Here is a 24,033-nt window from a genome sequence, read left to right as displayed (position 1 = left end):
ATAAGCCAGTGTGTCTTAATTGTCTTTTCGAAATATAGTTTACTTCTCAGTGTAGAGAGTAACGTAAAATTTTATAACGTATTTACTTAAATATAAAATATTAAATAACACCATTAATTTCCAATTAATTTGTTATTATTATAAGTTTAAGAGCTATTGTTGTAGAAACTTTTGTTTGAAGAACATCAGCTTAGTAAAATGTTCTTTTAAATCTTGTACTTTAATGACGTGTATATTTGGGAAATAAAGATACAATTAATATGTTATTAATAATTATCATAATTACAATGATTTTTTTATATTAACCAAGTTTAGCTTTTAAAGAAAAATTTGAAATATGGAATGTAATGTGGTACTTTTAAAATAACATTTATTGTTTAAACAAAATTTTATATACCTTAAATCCTTTAAAACTAGTTTTTTTTTTAAATAATAAAACTCAACAGACATAAAAAATTATTTTATTGGAATGAGAGTAGATTAATGTTTTCAGTATTTCTTATTTCTTTTATCCTTTAGTTAGAATGCCCAAGTAATAAAGGTCTGTGAAAAGATCTTATCTATATTGGTAAATAGGCCTCATGTCAGAAACTTAGCAGGATTTAAAGAGTAAAAATCTTTCAATAACTTCAGCTGATTGTGTTAATTTCATGTAACCAATTTAGCTATATGTAAACATTTTGAAAATTATTTTGTACATATTTTGTTTTAATTTACCGAGACATTTATAGCCTTTTACTTTACTGGGTGAAATTTTTCTTAAACCTTTCTATATAAATCACACCTGATAGAAGTTTAACTCCCAGCCCCTTGGTTCTCATGAGGACATAGAAAATAAAGGAATTTTAGATCTTATTTTATATTAACCAAATTACAAACACATCTAAAGTTTAAGTATATTTTAGTTAATAGGATCTGATGTTTTTATATTTAGTAGATGATATTTTAGCATCCAATGGATGACATTCTAGCACTCTAACCTTGCAAATCAATAAGTACCTCTTTTAATAAAGACATATAATTACTCCCCTTTACCTTAAATGTATTTATTCTTAACTGTAAGATACAAGACATCAAACAAATGTAGATAACAGTATTAATTATCTTTTTCCTGTTAAAGAAAATTGTTAGAAGCAAATAGATATAAATTTTAAATATCATAGGGATTAACAACTTTATTATTATTATTATTATTATTATTTTAATATCTGTATTTTATTTATTTATTGTGGTGCTGAGGATTGAACCGAGCGCCTCGCATGTGCTAGGGGAGCATTCTGTCACTGAACCCCAACTTAATTATTTAACCAGCTGGAAAATTTTGAATTAATAATTTTAAAGATATCTTTATTTTTATCTCTCTACCCTATTTCAATTGAAACTTTTTAAATCAAGTGAATTAAAGCTATTTGGGTCCATTTTATGTTAATTTTAAAATATGAGCATGCTTATTGATTTATAAGTCAATTTTAACATCATGTAACATAGACATAAGCATTATGTACACACATTTACAAATCAGAAAAATAAAAGAATTTTTATAACTTTCTGTAAGTGGAGCTCCAAAGGTAGTATGGAGTGGTACAAATACTTATCAAAGCTTTTATTTGATTTAACCTGTTTAGGAATTACATTAGAACCAATAAAACATTTATATGATTTAATTACAAGGCAGGCCTGCTTGGATGGATAAGCCACATTGAAATCTGACAATTACGAGAACACTGAAATAAATTATTTCAGATTGCCAGCTTCTTGTTCTAATAATTTTCAGACCTACTGTTAGCATCATCCCTAACAAACATAATAATCCATTAAAATAATCCATTAAAAAGCATAATTTAAATGTTCTTTATTAACTTTGGAATTTTTCTCATTTAACTTTGGCTATCGACATTTTAGTTGTTAAGAAAATGAGAGGGTTCCTGTCCTGAAGGCTATTGATGAAGCAATGAATTGTAGCTTGTTAGCTTTAGAGGGATTCAGATTTAGAGTAGAGGATCACCATAGTGTAATGGTTACCATGCCCATCTCACAAGGGTGAAGGTCACCAAAAACTATGAAAGTAATATATCAAGAAGTAAACTCAAAAAGGCAAAGGTTATATATTTTCAAAGGTAGGTGTGACCCATTGAGCTGTTCAAAGGGGTCTGACTTCTAACAAAGAATAGGCCCATGCTTGTCTTATTTATCGTGGTACAGATCAAGGGGGTCAGTAGATAGTTTTCAATGTGGTAGGAGGGTTGTTTTGGTGCTTGTTTCTTGGTGTTGCAAGGATCTTGAAGGAAATAGGCTGTTTGGTCCTAAAGCTGTGAGCCAAGACAAGGGCCAGCATGATCTGGGCTTTCTTGAACTGGGGAATTTCACCCAGGAGTTCCCAGAAAAGTGGCTTCTGTGCCTTAATGGCTCAAACCAACCCCTAATTTATATATGGTTCTTTTGCTTATTCACATCCAGTCAGGATTTAGAAGACCCTCAGGTATTTCACTTTTAGGGACACAATGGGCCTATACCCTCTTTTGCAAGAGATGGACTATTCTGATAGCTGCTTTCACTCTCCTGTCCATTGCAGCAGCCACACCCACTTTTTCTTTGCCACCTATTGATCCCCGATACCCCAGGATATGATGACCCTCATGAAGATCCTGTAACTTCAACTTTGAGCTTTTTTTCAAAAGACATTTATTCAGCGTCATGATCAGACTATTACATTTAGCAATCAACAGCCCGGGTGCCAAAAACAAAGTAGATTAATACCCTTTGTGGAATGCTTTGAACTTTTCACAGAACAGAAACTAAAAATAACCTGTTATACAATTAGTCGCAAGTACAGCCCTTGAGTTTTTTGCCCATACATATGAGTATTGTCTTAACCATGTCTTCTTTGTAGCAGCTAGGCCCTGCCAACACTGCTTGGCTGAGTTCACAAATCTATTGTAACCTTTAGCTTCCCTGTCACTTCTCTGGCTCTCCTCTCCTGCTAAGCTTTGTTTCCTGGCAGTATTAAAACCTTCTGCCACTGCCATGGCTACTGCTGCTGCTGCTGGAACCACCATTACAATCATGGTTTCATGATTTGGCAAATATTGGCCTCTACCACCATAAGGTCCAGAGCTTCTGCCTCCAAAGTTTCCACCCTTCATGGGTCCAAAATTTGATGACTGATTGTTATAACTCCCAGAATCATTGTAGCTTCCACCATCTCCAAAATTGCTTCCATCATTACCAAATCCATTGTAGCCATCCCCACTGCCACCATGTCCACCACCATCATGGCTGCCACCAAAGTCACCATGACCACTGAAGTTCCCTCCATGACCAAAATTGTCATTTCCACCAAGACCACCTCCACGACCACCACCAGTTTCCAGAACCACTTTGACCTCTTTGGCTAGATGAGGCACTAGCCACCTCTTGCTTTGACAGGGCTTTCCTCACTTCACAGTTGTGGCCATTCACAGTATGGTATTTTTGAATGACAATCTCATCCACAGAGTCATGGCCATCAAAGTTACAAAAGCAAAGCCCCCTTTTTTTCCACTGCCTTGGTCAGTCATGATTTCAATAACTTAGATTTTCCCATATTGTTCAAAATAATCTCGTAGGTGATGTTCTTCAGTGACTTCTTTAATGCCACCAAAAAGATCTTTTTCACAGTTCAGTGGGCCCCCAGTCTTTGAGAATCTTGTCTTGAGACAGCTCTCTTTGGTTCCACAACTTTTTTATCTACCTTGTGTGGTCTTGCATTCATGGCTGCATCCACTTCCTCCACAGGGGCACAAGTGACAAACCCAAAGCCTCTAGAGCGCTTGGTGTTTGGGTGTCTCACAATCACACAGTCCGTGAGTGCTCCCCATTGCTCAAAATGGCTTCTAAGACTTTCATCAGTTGTTTCAAAGCTCAGCCCTCCAATGAATAGATTCCACAGCTGTTCGGGCTCTTTAGGGGACACTGATTTAGACATGATGGCAGCAGGAAAAGAGACTTTAACGATGCTTTCTATGCTGCATCCGCGGGCAGAAAAGCCAACTTTGAGCTTTTTTATTGTGTTTTGTGATAGTTCAATTCTGCACTTTTCGTTAATGTGATAAGCCATGTCCTTCGCTAACCTGTGGAAATATACACTTAGCCTCTGGCTATTGGAACAAGAAATCTCAACAGTTTCCATCTTGGTTTGTGTAACCAAATATTTCTCCACACCTTGAGTTGACCTTTGTTATCGTTTAGAACTGGGGTGTCCCCCAAAGATCCATGTATTGACTATGGTGCTATTGAGAAGTGAGGAAAACTTTATGAGGACAGGAGCTGGGTCACTCTCTGAAGGGCTCTTTGTGTCCCAGGCCCTTTCCTCCCTCTCTTTCCTCTCTTCTCTGTCTCTCTTCCCCCCCTCGTATCTACTTTCAAAAAGAATAAATTATTTAACATTGCTACCATAAAGGGAGCAGTCTCTTTTGCCACAGATCCTACTGCTAGGATATTCTTCCCTACCTCAGACCCTAAAGCAATACAGTCAACCAAACTTGGACTAAAATTTCTGAAACAGTGAGGCAGAAACTAATATTTCCTCCTTTAGTTTACTGTCTTCAGTAGTTTCCTCACAGTGATGGAAAGCTAACAACCTTGATGGTGCAAGCAATATTGTTTGTAAAATACCATGGCAGACTTTATTTTTAACTTCAGGGACTCTCTTTATATGTTTTGTTGTACTTAAATAAACCTCTGTTTTTTAAACAATTTTTAATGAATTGACAATTTTTTTAATGCAATGAATGTGGTGGTTAATTTTATATGTCAACACACTGCCTAAGGAATACCCTGATAGCTGGTAAAACATTATTTCTGGGTGGTGTTCTGACAGTGATTCTGGCAAAGATTTGCTCTCAAAGCAGTAGACTGAGCAAAGTCTCCCTTCTTAGTAAAAGCAGGCATCATCCAGTCCTTTTAGGGGCTCATCAAAACCAAAAGTCATAGTAAGGGCAAATTCCTCTGCATGATCTGAGATGTCCATCTTTCCTGGTTCTGGGATATGAAAAACCTTCACTTTTTCTCAGTCTCCATGACTCAGATTAGGACTTAAACTATCAGCCCTCAGTCCCAGGTCTTTGGTTCAAACCAAATTATACCCCTTGCTTTCTTGATTCTCCTGCCTGCAGACAAACACTAAAATTTCTTGGCTCCATAACTCACAAGCCAATTTCTACAATAAGTCTTTTGGTTCTGATTCCCTGCAGAACTCTTACCAAAAAGTCTTGGTAGAGAATGAATGATATTTTATATTTCCTTCATATTGTAGAGTAAAAACAAAACAATACAAAACAAAAACCAGTGATTCTGCTAAATTGGTTCATATAAGTAGAATGTAAGGATCACTCTTAACAGGTAGTCTAGATTGCAATCTCAAACATTTTGCTGGCTCAAAACAAATGTTCTTGTGCTTAAGGTATGAAATTTTACCCCAGTGAACTTCACCCTTGATAGTGATTTTTTGTTGTTGTTGTTGTTTTAACCGCAAAAACCTCAACCTGACCTCACTTTCAATTACTAGTCCTGCTGCTTCCACCCGCACCCAGAGGTCCATTGCCAAGTTGCCTGCAGATTTGATTGCACATAGCCATCTCCATCTTGAGACACTGGCCAGTGCCTGGGGGATGGGGGGCAGGATGCTTGCAGGTTTGCTGCCACCACCACCTCACCTCGTGGTGCAGCCAACTCTGTCTGGGGACACCAGCCAAGACCTAGATGTCCTATGCCAGGGTGCCTAGTGTTTGGCTGCCCTAAGGTCCTCCTGCTGGGAGTGCTGGTGGCCACCATCTTGCCAATTCTTTGCAGGGTCCCTCCTTTGAGCACATCCCTCATGGTCTTTCTGCAAGGTGAAATGGTGTTCAGATTCTGGGACTGCAACATGGCTGAGCCTGGGGTATCTTACATCCTTATCTGTCAGATAGTGAGTGGGTCTGCATGGGTCATTCATGTCCAGGCAATCCTGTGAAACTTCACAGACTAGGGGCATTTTGCCTGGGGGAAGCATTGGTTGGAAATGCTGAAGAGAGCCAAGTTTCCCAGCACCACTAGTCCTGAAGTGTCCAGCGACAGATGGAGCTGGTCAGAAGGTTGTAAGAGGGTGTGAGAGCATCTTGCTATCAACTTGCCCAGCCAACCAGTCTGGCCCCCACCAGACTGGAGCTATCATCAAACTCTAGATAATCCCACCTATCACAACTCTAAATGATCTCAAGTCTAGCCTATTTTGCAGTCATTCTAACATGTAGTAAGGTGGGATGCAGACTCTTATTTCAGGTAAGATGGGGATCCTGACAAAAAAACACAATACAACATTACATCTGAAACATAAACTAAACAAAGACTAAGAGAAATTTTAACTTTCTTTTTGTGAAAAAAGCAGCAAAATGCATCCCTGTTTTACAATTTCACCTTTAAACAGATCAGATTCTCATTATTAGCTTCCAAAAATGTATTTAAATTCCAATTCCAATGTGAAGATTAACACCAAATTATATATATAACTTATTCAAAATGTTACTTGATACAGCTATAAAACCTCAAATTACATGAATAAATACCAACCAAATTTGTTATTTTTATACAAATAAGAGATTTTGCTACACATAATTTTAGTTTGGAGAACACTAACTTTGCAAAGCTTTGCATTCAACTAAGTTTAACTTTAAAGTGCAATTTAGAATCCAGAGTGTATAGTAACAGTAATCACAGGTCTCTATGGATTAACAAAATCAATAGCCTTAAGTTTCTTATACATTTAGGAAACAGGGTTAATGATAAGAAATTGACTTACTCAAAGCAAACATATATAAGACAGGTCTTCAATTGAGAGCATGGTCCTTCAATGTCAGATACAATGTATAAAAGAGAGCACTTAGTGTTTATCTTGCCAGTAAACTTGCATATACTTTCATTTTATAAACTTTAAAAAAATATTTTTCAGTTGTAAGTAGACACAATACCTTTATTTTGTTTGTTTATTTATTTGTTTCTTTGTTTTTATGTGGTGCTCAGGAAAGAACCCAGGGTCTCTGTTCTACTGCTAAGCTACAACCCCAGCCCCTCATTTTATAAATTTTTACATAATACTTATACAAGGCTTAGATAGCCATAGTTCTCAGTATATGTGACTAGGTATAATGAATACATTATACCTAGTCACATATACTTAGGGTGACATCTATATTGGTAGGTTTAAGTAACAGTTGTTTGATTAACAAGTTACAAAGTAATTATTTCAGACTTTCAAAAAGATACAAACCTTAATTACTTTAAGACTTAGTTTCCACAAGCCCAACAAATAGAATAAAATTATCTTGATAGATAAATTATAGCCAAATTAAACAAACACACACCTTCCCCTTCCCCAAACTTTCTGTAACTTACTTAGACATTCACAACTTTACATCCTTAGTTTTGTCACCTTTAATCTGGGACGTTAGCACAAGAATATTACTTTACCAGACAAAATATTTTCTCATTCAGAAACATTTCTCTTACCTTCTAATTTTCCATACTAAAAAATGTATTTCTATACCTGTAATTTTCTTTTATATTTACTATTTTGGGAACCTTTTTAAAATTCATATTCTGAAACAATCCTTATGAATGTTATCTGTGCATTTAATTTACATAACAAATTTCATCCCAGGAGAGGGTTGGACAATCCAACATATACAATAATTATGATTTAATCTTTTTCTCCTATGTTGCTTTCAATGACATTTTTGAGCCTGACCTGTCTCCATGAACACTATCACAACGCCATCAACTTTAAGTGAGTTCCCCACTGTCACTTGTACCCAGAGGCTCCATTTGGGCCTTTTCTTATACTAGCAGAGTGATATGCAATGAAAGAAGCCCTTTCCATTTTTCTCTTTAGGAATTCTTGAAGATCCCTTTGCAGAGGCTGCCTATGAAACACAGGTTGTCCTTAGTTTCTGTCTTTTTCTTTTCTGGGTGCAGTTATTTGTCCTGCCAGACTCCCCAGGCTTTTAGTTTATGGGATAGTGTTGTAGCAAGAACACTGCTTTGTCCCAGTGATGAATTTGCCCTGGCCAAATGGAGTGTCCTGTCAGATCTTAACAATGGAGACTATTCCTGTCCCCAAGTCATAAACTGACAGAGCTGGGACCTACTATCACATCCTTTGTAGCCAGCGACCTCCACCCCCCACACACACCAGAACAAAAGGGGCAGAAAGGCAGGACAGAGTCCAGGCTTTCTTTGGCTATTGTTCTAGAGCCCAGGCAGTTTTCTGTGATTTTCCCCCAGGTTTAGGGCTGGTGTCCATGACCCACAGTGAGATGACCTGCAGCTGACAGGGGCCAGGATGAGGAACAGTGCTAGGAGTTCCAGCTCTGGGTTTAAAGACTGAAATCTTTTGACCCTTTCCTCTGGTGTCTTGCTATCCTTGCACACCAGCAGCAACACCTTTGGCACCTTCTGCTTAGTTCCTGATGGTTGAGAACCCTGATCTTCTTAAGTGCCTGCCCATACGGGATCCTTCATATACTTTACTCCTGATAGGCCTACTTCAACTTCTGAATTGTATAATAATCCAGAAAAACCATTCAAAGGTAAGACTGTGTTGCAGTAAACTGTCTTTCTCTTAGACAGGTTTATACCTATTCATGGTGAAAGAAAAGTAATCACTACACTCGGAGCAATCAAGGGATCTTTATTGCAGCAGTGTCTGATTGACTCGGAGAAAAAGAGGAGAGAGAGAGGGCCCAGCAGGAGAAGGTTTTTAATAGCTCTTTACTGTGCTAGCTGCCTTGTTGGTGTACAGTGATTGGGTCACACTGTAGTTGATAAGGGTGTCATCTTCTGCCTTCAAGCAGATTGGGCATGGGCTAGGTGTGGGTTTCAAATTAAAAAACAACAAGAGGAAGTAAAGGGAAAAGGTGCAAAATAATCATCCCAAAAGGAAGGGCTAATGAAGGGTGGGAACCAGACAGGTGAGCGCTGAGTGTTCAGCCTGCCCCACAGCTAAAATTTGTTCAGCCTGCTCTGCAACTAACAGTACTTCCTTATATGTGAAAGGCACTGGGTTTGACATTTAGCACCACATAATACTAAATAAGATAAAGGTATTGTGTCCATCTACAACTATAAAAACTTATTTTAAAAAATGTAAAACCACAGAATGGTGCTGTAATTTGGTGGCAGAGCACTTGCCTAGCATGTGCAAGGCACCGGTTTTCATACTTAGCATCACATAAAAATAAAATAATTTTAAAAAGTAAAACTATGAAAATGGTCTTACCTAATATTTTCCATAAGGTTAGTCCACTATTCAAGTTTGTCTGAAACATGAATACTGTTCAGTCTTACTGTGTGCACATTCATCATAGCCCAGGAATGGAACTTACTTGAACGGGAAATTAGAACTCACTGAGAACACTGAGGACTGTCTTTATCCTGGCTCTCTGCCCACACCCAGCACTCCCATTTTCCTGTTTCCAGGTCTATTCTCTTCCTCTAAGTCCAAGATTCACTCCACTTAGCTGAACACTAGAATTCTTGTCTCTGTTAAAGTTAGGCAGAAAATCATTCAGTACTTGAAGCTACCAAACATGAATGGCAATACAAGAGTGGCACCCAGTCTGAAGCAAGGGATGGTGATCAGAAAAACATGGAAAGGACCAGACATTGAAGGGAGGTTTATAACCAATTATTTTAATTTCTGACTGTAAAATTGATTCATACTGATCACACACCATTTGAAAAGTAAGAATACATAAATAACAAAATTAACTTACATGTACATTAACAACCCAAAGATAATTAGTGTGAGTGACATTAGGAAGATAGCCATGTAGGAGTGCTTCAGCTTCATCCTGCCCCTCCCATAAAAATTCACCCCACAAATATCCACAGACAAGAGTGACCAGAGACAAACATTTAAATCCAGAAAAGCAAGGTTCAAGTGGTAAGAGAGACCATTTTTTTCCCAAGTTCTCCCTTCCCCAGCTGGAATGAAACCACACATGGCCCATCCCCCTACACACCACGGTTTCTACAGTGGAAAATGTGAGGTGGAGGTGGACATTCAGCTTCACCACCATTCTGGAGCCCTTCACAAGAGGCAGGCCCCTGTCTCTCCCCACTAAAAACATTGAGAAACCTTTCAAAACTGGATCAACTGTAGCATCTATAAACAAAGACAGAAGAGAGAGAGAACTCACAGCAAAAGATGTGTAGATATTGGTGGATGCCCTATGCTCTGGCCCAGGGCACACTGCAAAATTCTGACCTGGCCGGGCAGTTGTGGCAATCCTGGTCATATAGTGGTAACTAGTGGTCCAACAGGTTCTTCAGAGAGACCAATCCAGATAGTCTGATGGGACTTTCTGAATAGGATGCCTCTTGGAAAACCTCACAGGACAAAGTTAACTAGGAAGAATGGAGTAAGTATACATACTTCAAGCTTTATAGTGTACATGACAAATATACACAATATTATCTGTCCATTTTTTAAAATAATAAAAATTTAAGTTTCAGCCAATTAAAAATAAAACAGAGCTTAGTATGGTGGCTCATGCCTGTAGCAGCTCAGGAGGCTGAGGCCCTAAGTAAGCAACTTACTGAGACCCTGTCTCTAAATAAAATATAAAAAGGGCTGGGGATGTGGCTCACTTGTTTAAGTGCCCCTGGGTTCAATCCTTGTTACCTCCCCAATATATATATATTTTCACATTTCCCAATCAATTAAAATATAGCCCATAGGGCTAGAATTGTAGCTCAGTGGTAGAGCACTTTCCTTGCAAGTGTGAGGCACTGGGTTCAATCTTAGGACCACATAAAAACAAAGGCATTGAATCCATATACAACTAAAAATGTTTTTAAATACTTATTTTTTAGCTCTAGGTGGACACAATATCTTTATTTTATTTTTATGTGATGCTGAGGCTCGAACCCAGTGCCTCAAGCATGCCAGATGAGAGCCTACCACTTGAGCCACATCCTCAGCTCCCAAAAAAATTTTAAATAGAATAAAATATACCTATAGACTACATAAATTTATCTCTCATGCAAGCCTGCACCCTCTGGCCTTAGCCACACACTCAAGATAAAAAATTTTATGGGATTATTTGTTATCCTCCCAGGGAGTCTTAACTCAATTTCAACACATGGGAATCTATTCTCCACTGGAAATTTTGTTAATTTTAGGCTCACTATGAATACTGTCACATTCTTGTTGAGAAAAATTGGACCGCTTTGCATTCCTACCATAGTAACAATTTCACTTCCCTTGTCAACGCTGGGTCTTAACAATTACAAGTTTTTACAAAAAAGTTGCCCTCGATGAAATGATGCACTTTTAAATTGGATCAATTTGCACAGCATTTTATTCTAGGAAATTGTATACAGGTTTAAACATGTATGATTATTGCAATGTTCTCTTTTTGCTAAAGTAACTAATGGGAGACCATCTTCATCTTCATCAAAGAGCTGGCTGCATATAAATCTGATGGACAGTCCATAGATTGCCATGCAGAAGGAAAAATAAAAGTCCTTATAAAATGAGCTAGTCTGGGAGGATCTTTAAGATGTAATATTTTAAGATATATACTGAGAACAGCTGAACGTATATGGGCTCCATATTTGCTTTGAAAATAAACATTAATACTAGACACAGCTCACCTTTCCCTAACGAGAAGTGTTCCCAAACTCATTCCAAGTTTTCCTGTCTGATGTCAAAAAATAAATGTATTTGAAAAGCCACTAGTATTAGTTATCAACTCCCCTGATTCTGCAGTGTCCGACAATCAACCTAGTTTATTGTCAAATTAGAACAAGAACATGATCCCAGCTCAGAAGCTTAAAGGTGTCGCTTGCTTTGGTAGCAAAGAAAAGCAGAGTGTGCTGGACATGACTAAGCTGGGCCCACTTCTCTGCCCTAGCTTCCCTGGGCCAGGTCCCAGGATCTGAGTGGGCGCCTGCTCCTCACCCACCTCCCCACCAAGTACAGCAACAGCTGCCTGACAGGACGTTACCACTAGACAAAAAACTGCTGTGCTTTTTTAAACACACATGTAAGAAAAAAAAAGAAAGAAAAAACAGCACAACTTGTTTGGGACGAAAAGACTTGCAAAACATGTTTTTGATAAAACCATTTAAAAAATTTTTTTAGTTTATTTATTTTTATTTTGTTATATGTGACAGCAGAATGCATTACAATTCATACTACACATATAGAGCACTTTTTTCATATCTCTGGTTGTATGCAAAGTAGAATCACACCATTCGTGTCTTCATACATGTACTTAGAATGATGATGAAGTACATGAAGATGTATGAAGGCACGAATGGTGTGATTCTACTTTGATCAAACCATTTTTATGGAAAAGAAAAGGGCGGAGACTAGAAACGATGATGCAGAAATCAAGGGAAAGCAGCCTCACTCCCTTCAGTGAAAAGTCTCGGGCAAGAGGAAAAGAGAAATTTCAGTAAAGTACTAAAGCGGAGGCCTAGAAAGTCTCCAGGATGCACGCCCACCACAGTGCCTAGCCCGGCCCACACCCCCGCGCCTCCCCCGCACCCAGAAATTCCCAGCACCCCCTGCTCACCCTTACCAGCATGCACAAATTCCCTGCTCCCCGCTCCCCACTCCGTCCCGAACCCCGCTCCCCCCTGCTCCGGGTGGATCCCAGAGCCCCACTCCAGGGCCCCAGCCCCGCCCCCTTGCCCCAGCTCCGACCCCTGGCCCCAGCTCCTCGGGACTGCCCGGCACCCCTCTTCAAGCTGCGCCCACAGAAGGTCTGTGCTATGGGCCACCCGCCTAGCATCCAGCTTCCCGCCTCGTCCTGACTCCTGCCTCCTGCCTCCTGCCTCCAAACCGGTCTTAGCCCAATGTATAGAAGTCTCCACGCCCAGCTCCGCTCTCTGCCCCCGCGCCCGCGGATCTTTTAAAAAGCAGCCGGCACACACAGGCACCCCCTCGCGCTCCAGTGTAATCCACACATGGCTCTGGATACCCTCACCTGGCTGCTCTTTTCTGTCACCCTAGCTCTGCTTCTACTGCCCGAGTGTTTCTGGCCGGCGCGGACCGGTGAGTTCAACTGAAGAGGACTTGGACCAGGTGGGACTGAGCCTGCGGGGGCGGTGGAGGGGCCTGAGGAGGGGACCCAGGCTCAGTCCTGCCATCAGGTGTACATACGTGATGCCTGTCACATGACTTTCTGCCACCCCTTAAGTTTTATCTTGTCTGGTTCTCATCCTCAGGCCATTGAGAGGAGCTGGAAAGAAAAAAGTAAGGGCAGGAGATGGGAGGGGCAAGAGGAAAGGAGAATGCAAGCTGGCAATCCCTGGTGATGTCTCCCAGCCTTACCGCTGTCTCCCCAAAGCATGCCTGAGCCACAGCCACCAGGGCCAGGTGCACAGAGGCATGACCCCACAAGATTAGGACAACAGATATCCCTAGGCCCGTCTCTGCTCTACAGACTCTCATCCCAAGGCTCTTCACCCTTGAACTTCCCACCACACTTTGCCTGGGGATCTCAGAACATGCGCCCACAGAGCCTCAACTGCCACCAGCCACAATCACTTTTCTGTGATTCAGTGAGCTACCACCCAGCTCACCTCCCTTCACAGCTTTTCTCATCTAGCCATGCCCCATCCAGGGCCTCCCTACCTTCCCATCCACCTAGGAGACCCTAACCTCCACCAGGACCACCTGGCACCATATACCCATGCCTGAGGACATACCCTGCAAACATCCCCACCTCACCCACAGATCCTAACACAAGAGGAGGGGGCCCCATTTTTCCAAGTATGACCTTGGTAATGGTATAGAGCTGGGGTCATCTAAGAAACAGATAGTGCAAAGACCTCTTCAAACCCCAATTCTTTTGATCAAGTCCTAAAGATTTCAGACATTTTGCCAGAATAACAAAAATGAGTTTATTGAAGAGATAGGAAAAGGAAAAGGCAGCACTCTCAAGGGAGAGAGTGGGTTCTCTCAGAGAGGAAAGAGACAACCTGCCTCTCCTGTGTTCCAGTTGTATTGGGGATCCCAGGAAAGTTTCCTGCCCAGGCCCATCTCTTGGCATATATATATATACACACACACACACACACTTTAGGTGTAGTGGGACACAATACCTTTATTTTATTGATTTTTATGTGGTGCTGAGAATCGAACCCAGGGCTCTGCATATGCTAGGCAAGCACTCTACCTCTGAGTCACAACCCCAGCCCACCTCTTGACTTTTGACTGACATCAGGGTGACATCAGATTTCAAGTTAGCTTTGCCATGACAACTCTCTCTCCTTGGCCCATGCTGACTGGTTCTAAATGAAATTTTAATCATTTTTATAGGTTTTATGGTTAGAAGGAATTATCTTTATATTCCAAAATCTGTTCTGTGAAACACCCTTCACATAGCTCTCCCTTCAAAGTAACTTGGGTTCCTCTTATCAACATTATTTTCTGCCTAAATTTCTTCCAGATAACAGGTACTTTGCTGAGGAATGTGACATATCCTGTCCAGCAGAGTTAGATAAATTGCTTTTTAGCAAAGAAAGCATATGGGGGTCAGCACAGTGGGACATTTTATAATTATTATTAAATTATTCTCTTGACATCATGTTCCCACCATTGTCAACTGTCTAACAGCAAAGGTGCTATCTATACGTTTCTGTTGTGGGAGCATCTATAGACTCCTGACCTTGGATCCTAAGCCTATGTAGTCTACCTCTTGGGGAGCCAACATCTTATAGTGGTATAAAGTAGGCACAAGTTGCAGACAGTAAAGGCAGACAGTAAGCACTTTCAACTCTGCAGAACACACTATACCTGTCCCTATATCAAATACTCAATTCTGCTTTACTGTGAGAGGAACTAAAGACAACATGAAAATGGATGGGGCACTAGATTTGCCCACTGTCCTAGTCATCTGACCCTAGATAGAGTGTCTCCAATGTTGGTGCCCATTCCCAGGTTGTCTTCCCCAAATAGTTGCTGGTTGTCACCCAGCAAGCACTTTGGCCCTTACCAGTCATCATCAGTGACCTCCTAGACAATGTTGGTGCCCTTCTTGCCAGGTTTTTCATTTTGTTTTATTTTTAATTGCTACATATAAACATAAAATTATATATATTAAAGGAGGTGCCATGTGAAGTTTTAATACTGTGTGAGATTTAAATCATGTTAAATGTGTCTGTTGCTACAAGCATTTATAATTTCTTTATGGTGAAAACTTTCAAAATCCTTTCTTTTAGCTACTTGAGATACACAGGACTTTGTTGTTGTCTATACTCACCCCACTGTGCCATAGCACACCAGAACTTCTTACTCCTACATAACTGTAACTGTAACTTAGGACCCCTCAGTCAACATTTTCCCAGCCCTCCTTTTTCAATTACCATATACAGCCTCTGGAACCATTCTCAATTCTCAACTTTTGGGATCAACTTTTTCGGATTCTATCTTCAAATGAGATCATATGGTACTAGTCTTCCTGTGCCTGACTTACTTCCTTAACATAATGATCTCTATTTCCATCAATTGTGTTGAAGATAACAGGATTTTGTCCATTTTATGGATGAATAGTTTTCCAGTGTGTGTTTTGTATCACATGGTCATTATCTGTTCATCAGTAGATTGTTTCTGTTCTTTGTCCTTTGTGAATAGTGCTACAATAAACATGGGAGTGCAGGTGTCTTTGGCCTTTGTGAATAGTGCTACAATAAACATGGGAGTGCAGGTGTCTTTGATAGACTATATTTATTTCCTTTGGCTAATACCCAGTAGAGGAATTCCTGGATCATATCCTGGTGTTATTTCTTAATTTTTGAGGACACTCCATACTGCTTTTCCTAGTGGCTCTATGAATTGACATTCCCACCAATAGTATATAAGGGTTCCAAGCCAGCACTTATTATCTTTTGTGTATTAATAATGACCATTCTTAGTGGAGGGAAATGATATCTCATTGTAGTTATGATCTGCATTTCAAAGACAATTTTTAGTACTGAGTACTTTTGCATATGCCTGTTGGCTATTTGTGTGTCTCTTCTGAGAAATGTCTGCTCAGATTTTTCTCCATTTTTTAATCAGGTTGTTGGGTTGTTATTTTTTTTAGTTCCTTATGTAGTCTGGATGTTAACCTCTCATCAGATGTGCCATTTACACACATCTTCTTCCATTCAGTACAGTGTCTCTTCACACTGAAAATTGTTTCCTTTGATGTGCAGAAGCTTTTTATCCTGGTCTAAGTCCAGGCCTTGTGTAATGGTATAGTGAGGATGCCTAAAAATCTGTTCCTCATAGAACTTTTGATAACAAGTACAAATGTTTTCAACAATCAGCTTTGTCAGGCCTCTGAAAATCAATCAAAACTTACACCAACGTGAGGAGAATTTATTCAAGAAAAATGGCCAAATTTCAATAAGAACAATGAGATTTATGGCATGTTAACATGACCCATTCCCATTCCCCACACCCATCTTGGAAGTGGCCTGGAAATGGAGCGAGTGCACAATGTTCTAGGAAAACTAGCATCCCAGCCCAGAAGGTGCACTCTGGCCTTGGTGCACTCTGGAGTTGCCCCATTCATAGGTCTCATCATTATTTGACTACACAGAACTCATTCTTGGCAAAAGTGGGCAAGGGGAATTCCTACAGCAACTTTGTCTTTATATATATATATATATATATATATATATATATATATATATATATATATATATATATATATATATTTTACTTGTAGATGGATATAATAATTTTAATTTAATTATTTATTTTTATGTGGTGCTGAGGATCAAACCCAGTGCTTCACATGTGCAAGGCAAGCATTTTACCACTGAGCCACAACCCCAACCCCTACCTTCTCGTTTAAAAGCAAACTAATTTTATTCTTAAGGGACTCCATCTTCATGGCCTAATGCTGCGACCTGCACTGCAGTTAATTCAGGAAACCAGATGAGGGGCAATAGGGGATTAGAAAAGACAAATAGATGGTAGAGTGCTTGCATTGCATGCACAGGTCCTGGATTTCATACTTAGCACCATAAAAAAAAAGCCAGACACAGAGGGAGAGAAAAAGCTTGGACCTGGTAGATATTACACTCTGGTGGAGTGCAGTGACCATGAGTCAGCTCAGCACATTTATTATATGTTTTATCATTAAAAGGGTTTTGTGAGAAAGTTTCTTTAAAGCAAGCAGAATCAAGATCATAGCTATAAGCAGCCCAATTATGATAATTAGCTTGCACCCATAACTTTCTACCCTTGAACAGCTGGCATCTTAACCTCAAGGTCAAGAACTGGATAACTCTGTGGCTAACAACCTCCTATTGAGCAGGGTGTCACCACAGCAACTGGGCTATCTCAATAGCACCTTCTCCCTGAGAGTTCCCAAGAGAGGCATCACCTCTGTCACAGGACAGTTCAAGACTCATACTTCAGTCACCACTCCCAACAACCAATGACTTTGTCACAGGAGAAGAAATTTCTGGAGAAGGGGTCTGAGGATTCCATGAAGCAGGCTGACTCAGCTCAGGACTAGCTGAGTCCTTGGCATATGCATCAGAGAAGAATTTCAGCATGAGCCAGACAAAGATATAGACTGGGCTTTATTTAGGAAAGTAGATACACATCCAAGGGAGAACGCAGCTGACTTGAGTGAGGAGCAGCCCTGACTTGGGCTGGGGGACCAATATTTAGAGATGAGCTGTACTAGAAGCTGGAGTGGAGGTGGATCCAGGGTGGGGCTGCAAAATTTCTCCCAAGTTTTTCTGCACTTGTGTATTTCCCTCATTTTACAAGGGCACGGGCCAAGGTTTGCAACTGTGTCTTCTGCATCTCGGTGGCATGATTCTGCACTTCAGTGGCTTGAGGGTGTTTCCCTTAAGATTCCATATTTCTCTCTCTTTATCCTAAATCCCTAATACACATTGTTGATTAGGTTTCAACATATAAATTTGAGGACAACTCAAATATTCAGGCTATAATAATCCTTCTGCTGAATTGTCTCACCAAATAGATGAAGAAACTTGAATAAGGCACATAGCCCTTGTATTTGTCACTTGAATATTATCAGAGTAAAAACCAAAGGCCTAGGTATCTCTATAGTCAGGCCAACCATTCCCTACTCTGTCCCCTGCTCACTTAGTCCCTACCCCAGTGCTTACTCGCTGGTCTTCAGCATATTGCAGAATTCTCTAGCCTAAGAGCCTTTGCACTGCCATCCTTTCAGACTGGACTGTTCTTCCCTGAGGAATCTACTTGTGTCATTCTCACATCTAGTTCTCAGGTGACACACCCTTCTATGCCTCCCCCTTTTGAATCCTTTATTCATTTATTCTTTATTTAATTTTTAAAATTGTCATATAATATATATATATATATATATATATATATATATATATATATATATATATATATATATATATATATATTTCCCCCTTTAACCATTTTGTTTGTAAAGGTATCTATTTAAAATTGTAATACCTCCACCTGCTGGAACAGTCCTGAACCTTCTCAACCTGAGTTTTTCCCCTCCCCTCATTCTGTGACCTATTTAAACACACTGTGCCAGATTTTGATTGCTACTGTAATAAATTACATATATATATTCTTTCATTGTTCTGAAGATGTAAACACCAAACTCTCACAGGGTTATAATCAATAATCATTTCTTTGTAAGGCTGTATTCCTTCAGAAAACTCTAAGAAAGAATATATTTCCTGGCCTTTTCCTGATTCTATTCTTTAAGTCTATTGATGTGATGAATTCCAAAATCCTAAATGGAACACTGGACATATTTTTTGTTTTAAGTTTAGTTTTAATTTATACTTCTCTAATTGCTAGAGATGTTGTCATATAGTTTTGACCATTTGGATTTCTTCTTCTGTGAAGTGCCTGTTCATTTCCTTTGCCCATTTATAGATTTTGTTTTTTAAGTTTTTTGAGTTCTTTGTATATCCTGGAATATGATCCTCTGAGGTACAAGTTGCAAATATTTTCTCCCATTCTATAAACTCTCTCTTCATGTTCTTAATTGTTGCCTTTGCTGAGAAAAGGCTTTTTAGTTTAATGCCATCCCATTTATTGATTCTTGATTTTATTTCTTGTGCTTTAGGAGTCTTCTTGAAGAATTTGGTTCCTAAGCTGACATGATGAGAGATGGGCCTATATTTTTTTCTACTAGGCACAGAGTCTCTGCTCTACTATCAAGGTCCTTGATCCACTTTGAGTTGCGTTTTGTGCAAAGTGAGAGATAGGGGGTCAATTTCATTCTGCTATGTATGGATTTCTAGTTTTCCCAGCACCATTTGTTGAAGAGGCTGTCTTTTCTCTAATTTATGTTCATGATGCCTCTATCTTTTATGAGATAACTGTATATATGTGGGTTTGTCTCTTCTATTTGTTTGTCTCTTCTATTCTGTTCTATATATTCCCTTCATACTGGACTGTTCTTCATAAATGTTTTTATGCCAATACCATGCTGTTTTCATTACTACAGCTTTGTAGTACAATACAAGGTCTGCTATTGTGATGCCTCCTGCTTCACATTTCTCACTAAGGATTGCTTTGGCTATTCTGGGCCTCTTATTTTTCCAACTGAACTTCATGACTGCTTCTTCTATATCTATGAAGAATGTCATTGGAATTTTAATAGGACTTGCATTAAATCTGTATAGGACTTTTGGTAGCATGGCTGTTTTGATAATATTAATTCTGCCTATCCAAGAACATGGAAGATTTTTTTTTTCCATTTTCTAAGGTCGTCTTCAGTTTCTTTCTTTAGTATTCTATGGTTTTCATTGTGGAGGACTTTTACCTCTTTGTTAGATTGATTCCCAAGTTTTTGTTTGTTCTTTTTTTTAGGTTATTGTGAATGGAATAGTTTTCCTAAATTCTCTTTCAGCTGATTCATCATTGGTGTGTAGGAATGCAATTGATTTATGGGTGTTAATGTTAAACCCTCTTACTTTGCTGATTTCATTTATGACTTTTAGATGCTTTTTGGTGGAGTTTTGGGTCTTCTAAATGGAGAATCATGTCTTGGCAAATAGGAATAGTTTGAGCTCTTCTTTTCCTATTTATGTTCCTTTAATTTCTTTCTTTTGTCTAATTGCTTTGGCTAGGGTTTTAAGAACTATGTTAAATAGGAGTAAGAAAAAGAGGGCATCCCTGTATTGTTTCAGTTTTTAGAGTGAATGCTTTCATTTTTTCCCCATTTAGAATGATGTTGGCTTGGGTTTAGCATGGATAGTTTTTACAATGGTAAGCTATGTTCCGATTATCCCTATTTTTATCCTGTTTTGAGCACAAATGGATGCTGATTTTTGTCAAATGCTTTTTCTGCATGTACTCACAGAATCATATGATTCTAGTCTTTAGGTCTATTGAATTACATTTATTGATTTCCATCTGTTGAAAAAAACCTTGCAGCACTAGAATTAACCACATTTGATCATGATGCAGTATCTTTTTAATATGTTTTGATATGCTACTTGCAATTATTTTATTAAGAATTTTTGCATCTATGTTCATCAGGTATATTGATCTGAAATTTTCTTCCCTTGAAGTGTCTTTGTCTGGTTTTGGTATCAAGATGATATTAGATTCATAGAATGAGTTTGGAAGGTCCCTCTTCTTTCTTACTTCATGAAATAATTTGGTGTAAGTTCTTCTTTGAAGTTCTGGTATATTTTGGCTGAGAGCCTATCTGGTCCTAGGCTTTTCTTTGTTGATAGAATTTTGATGGTGTCTTCAATATCATTGTTTGAAATTGGTACATTCAAATTTTTTATGCCCTCCTGATTCAATTTAGTAGATCATATGTATCTAGAGATTTAAGACAGAAACTTTTGACAAACTGGTAAACTGTTTTCTTAAAGAAACTTCCTCCAATACCAGAGATCTTGAATAGCCTCCAGATCAATCATCCAGAAACATCTCTCCACATAATTGAAGAACTTGGCTTCCATTTTGGGAAGAGAAGGACCCTTTTGTACTTTCTTTCATTTCTGTTTTTTTGCTTTGGCAGAAGTGGGTCTTTGGTTTTTCAGGAGTTTTTCCCTGTGTTCTGGAGGATTCTTGACCTCTTGATCTAGGTGTCAGTGGTTTTTCATCTTCCCTGTTCTTATGTCATTGTTGTGCATTTTTAGCTGGAGAGTCACAAAGAGGTTTCCTCACTAGTGCTTTTATTTAGTTTCTTCATCAACAAAATCATCATCTTTAGTAGCAACAAGTTTTACTGCTTTCTGTTGAACCTTACTACTGCTTCTAGGGTCCAACTGCTTTTCACATTCACTAAAGAGCTTGACATCCTTCTATGCTTCTGACCTGCGATCTTCCTCCACAGTGTGCATAGACCAGGGACCACACTTCATATCAAGACCATACATGGTATAATTTTCAAGTCTCCAAGGGAAATTATTTACTGCACAGACATTTTTCAAAACTGCCACCATTGCCTTACTGGGACTGCCTTCATAATCCATTGCCTTTGTTTCAGCAAGGTGCAGTTCATTCTTTGCACCACCCATCAAAAGACCATTCTTAAAAATTACTTGTGTTCATTTTCATCATTATCCACCTGAAAGTGATCATCTTTGTCAGCCTCTATTTCTCAACCAAAAAGGTAATTCTGGGGCTCTAGGGCTCGTGTCTGTATTGACTGAATCTCTCATTGTGGGGTATTGAATGCAAATGGATCTCAGTCTTTAAGAAGACGGGTTTGAAAGGTTAGAGGTAATGGGACAGAGGAGAGTGAGGTTGGGAAAAAATACAGACATGGGAAGAAAGCAGATAGCAAAAGAGGCAGGGAAAAGAGAAGAAGCAGTATGTAGAAGGAAGAAACTCATATAACCTCCAGCAAGCTCTGCTTCCCCTACAGAGACTGGGTATTCACAGTGAATTTTGTTTTTTAACATCTGCATTTCTAATTTTTAGAATTCTATTAATAAGTAATTCTGTTTTGCATTACCTGCTAAACATGCCTTAAACAACCTTTTTCTTCATTGAGTTTCAATAGACTGGTCCTTAGTCCTCCAATGGTAGGTTTGGGGCATGCCCACACCCTAGAGGCTAATTTTGCGCATTTCTCTGAGACTTATTCTCAATAGAAAGTCTCCAGTATATTCCAGTAGCTATCTTCTTTTGCTACTTATGCTGCTAGTAGAATCTTGGAAGACTGTGAGTCATAAGTGTTAGCAAGAACTGGTTAGGGGTTGGGTTTGTAGCTCAATGGTAGAGCACCTGCCTTGCATGTGTGAGGTACTGGGTTTGATCCTCAGCACTACATAAATAAATAAAATAAAGGTTTCGTGTCCATCTAAACTAAAAATAAAATAAAAAATAAAAAAGAACTGGTTGGGAACAGAGAGAAGAGATTGGGGCTCCATGCTGGGCACAGATAAGTGGATACCTCTTCTAAAGAATGGGGAAAGGGTGTGGTTTGGCTAGAGAGGTTCCCTGGAATCTGATGATCAGCTCATAGGGCACCAGCCTAGGACACCAGACTAGGTTCTGTGCTCCTGTGTGGCAGCTCCCTTCTGCTGCCATGTTCCTGTATCTACTCCATGATGATCTGCCTGAACACCAAGACCATGATGAATTGACCTGTGATCCCTGATGCCTCCTTTTTCTCTCTATTGGAAATACTGACTGTTCAGCTAGGTTTTAAGTTTCAGGAGGACAGATACCATCTTGTATTTTTTGTAACCAAAAGTTAGTAGAGGTCACTGAAAGTGCTTTCAGATTTTCTCCTAGTAACACTGTGCCTGTGAGGGGTCCCTGATAGAACAAGAGCATCCTACAATCTCAGTTAAATGTGACACCAAAATAAGGATCTAGAAGATTAAGGGGGTCTAGGATAAAGAGTCCTCTATCTGCCAGCCTGGCCCTTCAGAGGGAGTCTGAGAGTCACAAAAGGATGGAAACTAATGGCCCTCTTCTCCCTGTCCTGAACCTTACATCCATATTTCTCTCACAGTTACCCACTCTCTTTGCCTCAACTTCACTGTCAAATCTCAGTCCAGACCTGGGGAGTCCTGGTGTGAAGTGCAGGGCTCAGTGGATAAGACTGCTTTCCTTCAGTATGACTGTGAGAGCAATAAGATCAAACCTTTGGGTCACCTGGGAAGGGAGGTGAATGCCACCAAAACATGAACACAATTGACCAAAATGCTGAGAGAACTGAGGCAAGATCTCAGGATGATCTTGCTTGACATGGACTTGGAAAAAAAATAAGACCATGGGTAAGTATGGAATGGGGTGAAGAGATAAAACAGGAGAGAGGAAGGGATGGAGTGTACATGTGGAGGAGGCTCTGGATGTATTTGTGTAAAAGAGATTAACATTGGCCCAGCCTTAGAGGGATGTGGGGCTTAATGGGCAAGAAAGGGCAAATCTGGAAGAAAAGAATAAAGGCCTCTAAATGTGCAGAGAAATGCTCAACTTATTGGGAGGTGATGAATCTATCAAGAGTGAAAGATGATAGTTTTGTTGTGTATTGCAGGTCATCTCACCCTGCAGGCCAAGATGTCTTGTCAGTTTGAAGGAAAAAATCACATTGGTTCATTCTGGAATTTCAGCATTGATGGACAGCCATCTCTCTACTTAAATGTGATGCACATGGAGTGGACAGTGATTAATCCTAGAGCCAGAGGGATCAAGGAGAAGTTGGAGAATGAGAAAGAACTGACAGAACGTTTAAGGAAGGTCTCCATGGGAGATTGCAATCAGTGGCTCGGGGAATTCTCAGAGCACTTGGAGGAAATGCCAGGTAGAGAGCTGAGTTACTATGAAACTCAGCAGGATGGGAAAGATGTGGGAATTCTCTTTAAAGGTCTGATGACTTCCCTGTGGGGTGTGAGCATGTGCATATAATGGAAAATTTGATGGGCTGAATGACTGACTTCTTCATCGGCTTCTTGACTGGACAATCAGTGATAGCCATGTGGATTTGTCACTAGCCTCCTTTCTCATCTCACCTCCCAAGGTCTCTTCTTTACAGAAGCCCCCATTGTCCATTAATCAATGATGCA

The sequence above is a fragment of the Ictidomys tridecemlineatus genome, unplaced genomic scaffold (assembly GCF_052094955.1).
Source record: "Ictidomys tridecemlineatus isolate mIctTri1 unplaced genomic scaffold, mIctTri1.hap1 Scaffold_48, whole genome shotgun sequence".
Classification (NCBI taxonomy): domain Eukaryota; kingdom Metazoa; phylum Chordata; class Mammalia; order Rodentia; family Sciuridae; genus Ictidomys; species Ictidomys tridecemlineatus.
Note: the sequence above shows the minus strand (reverse complement) of the source record.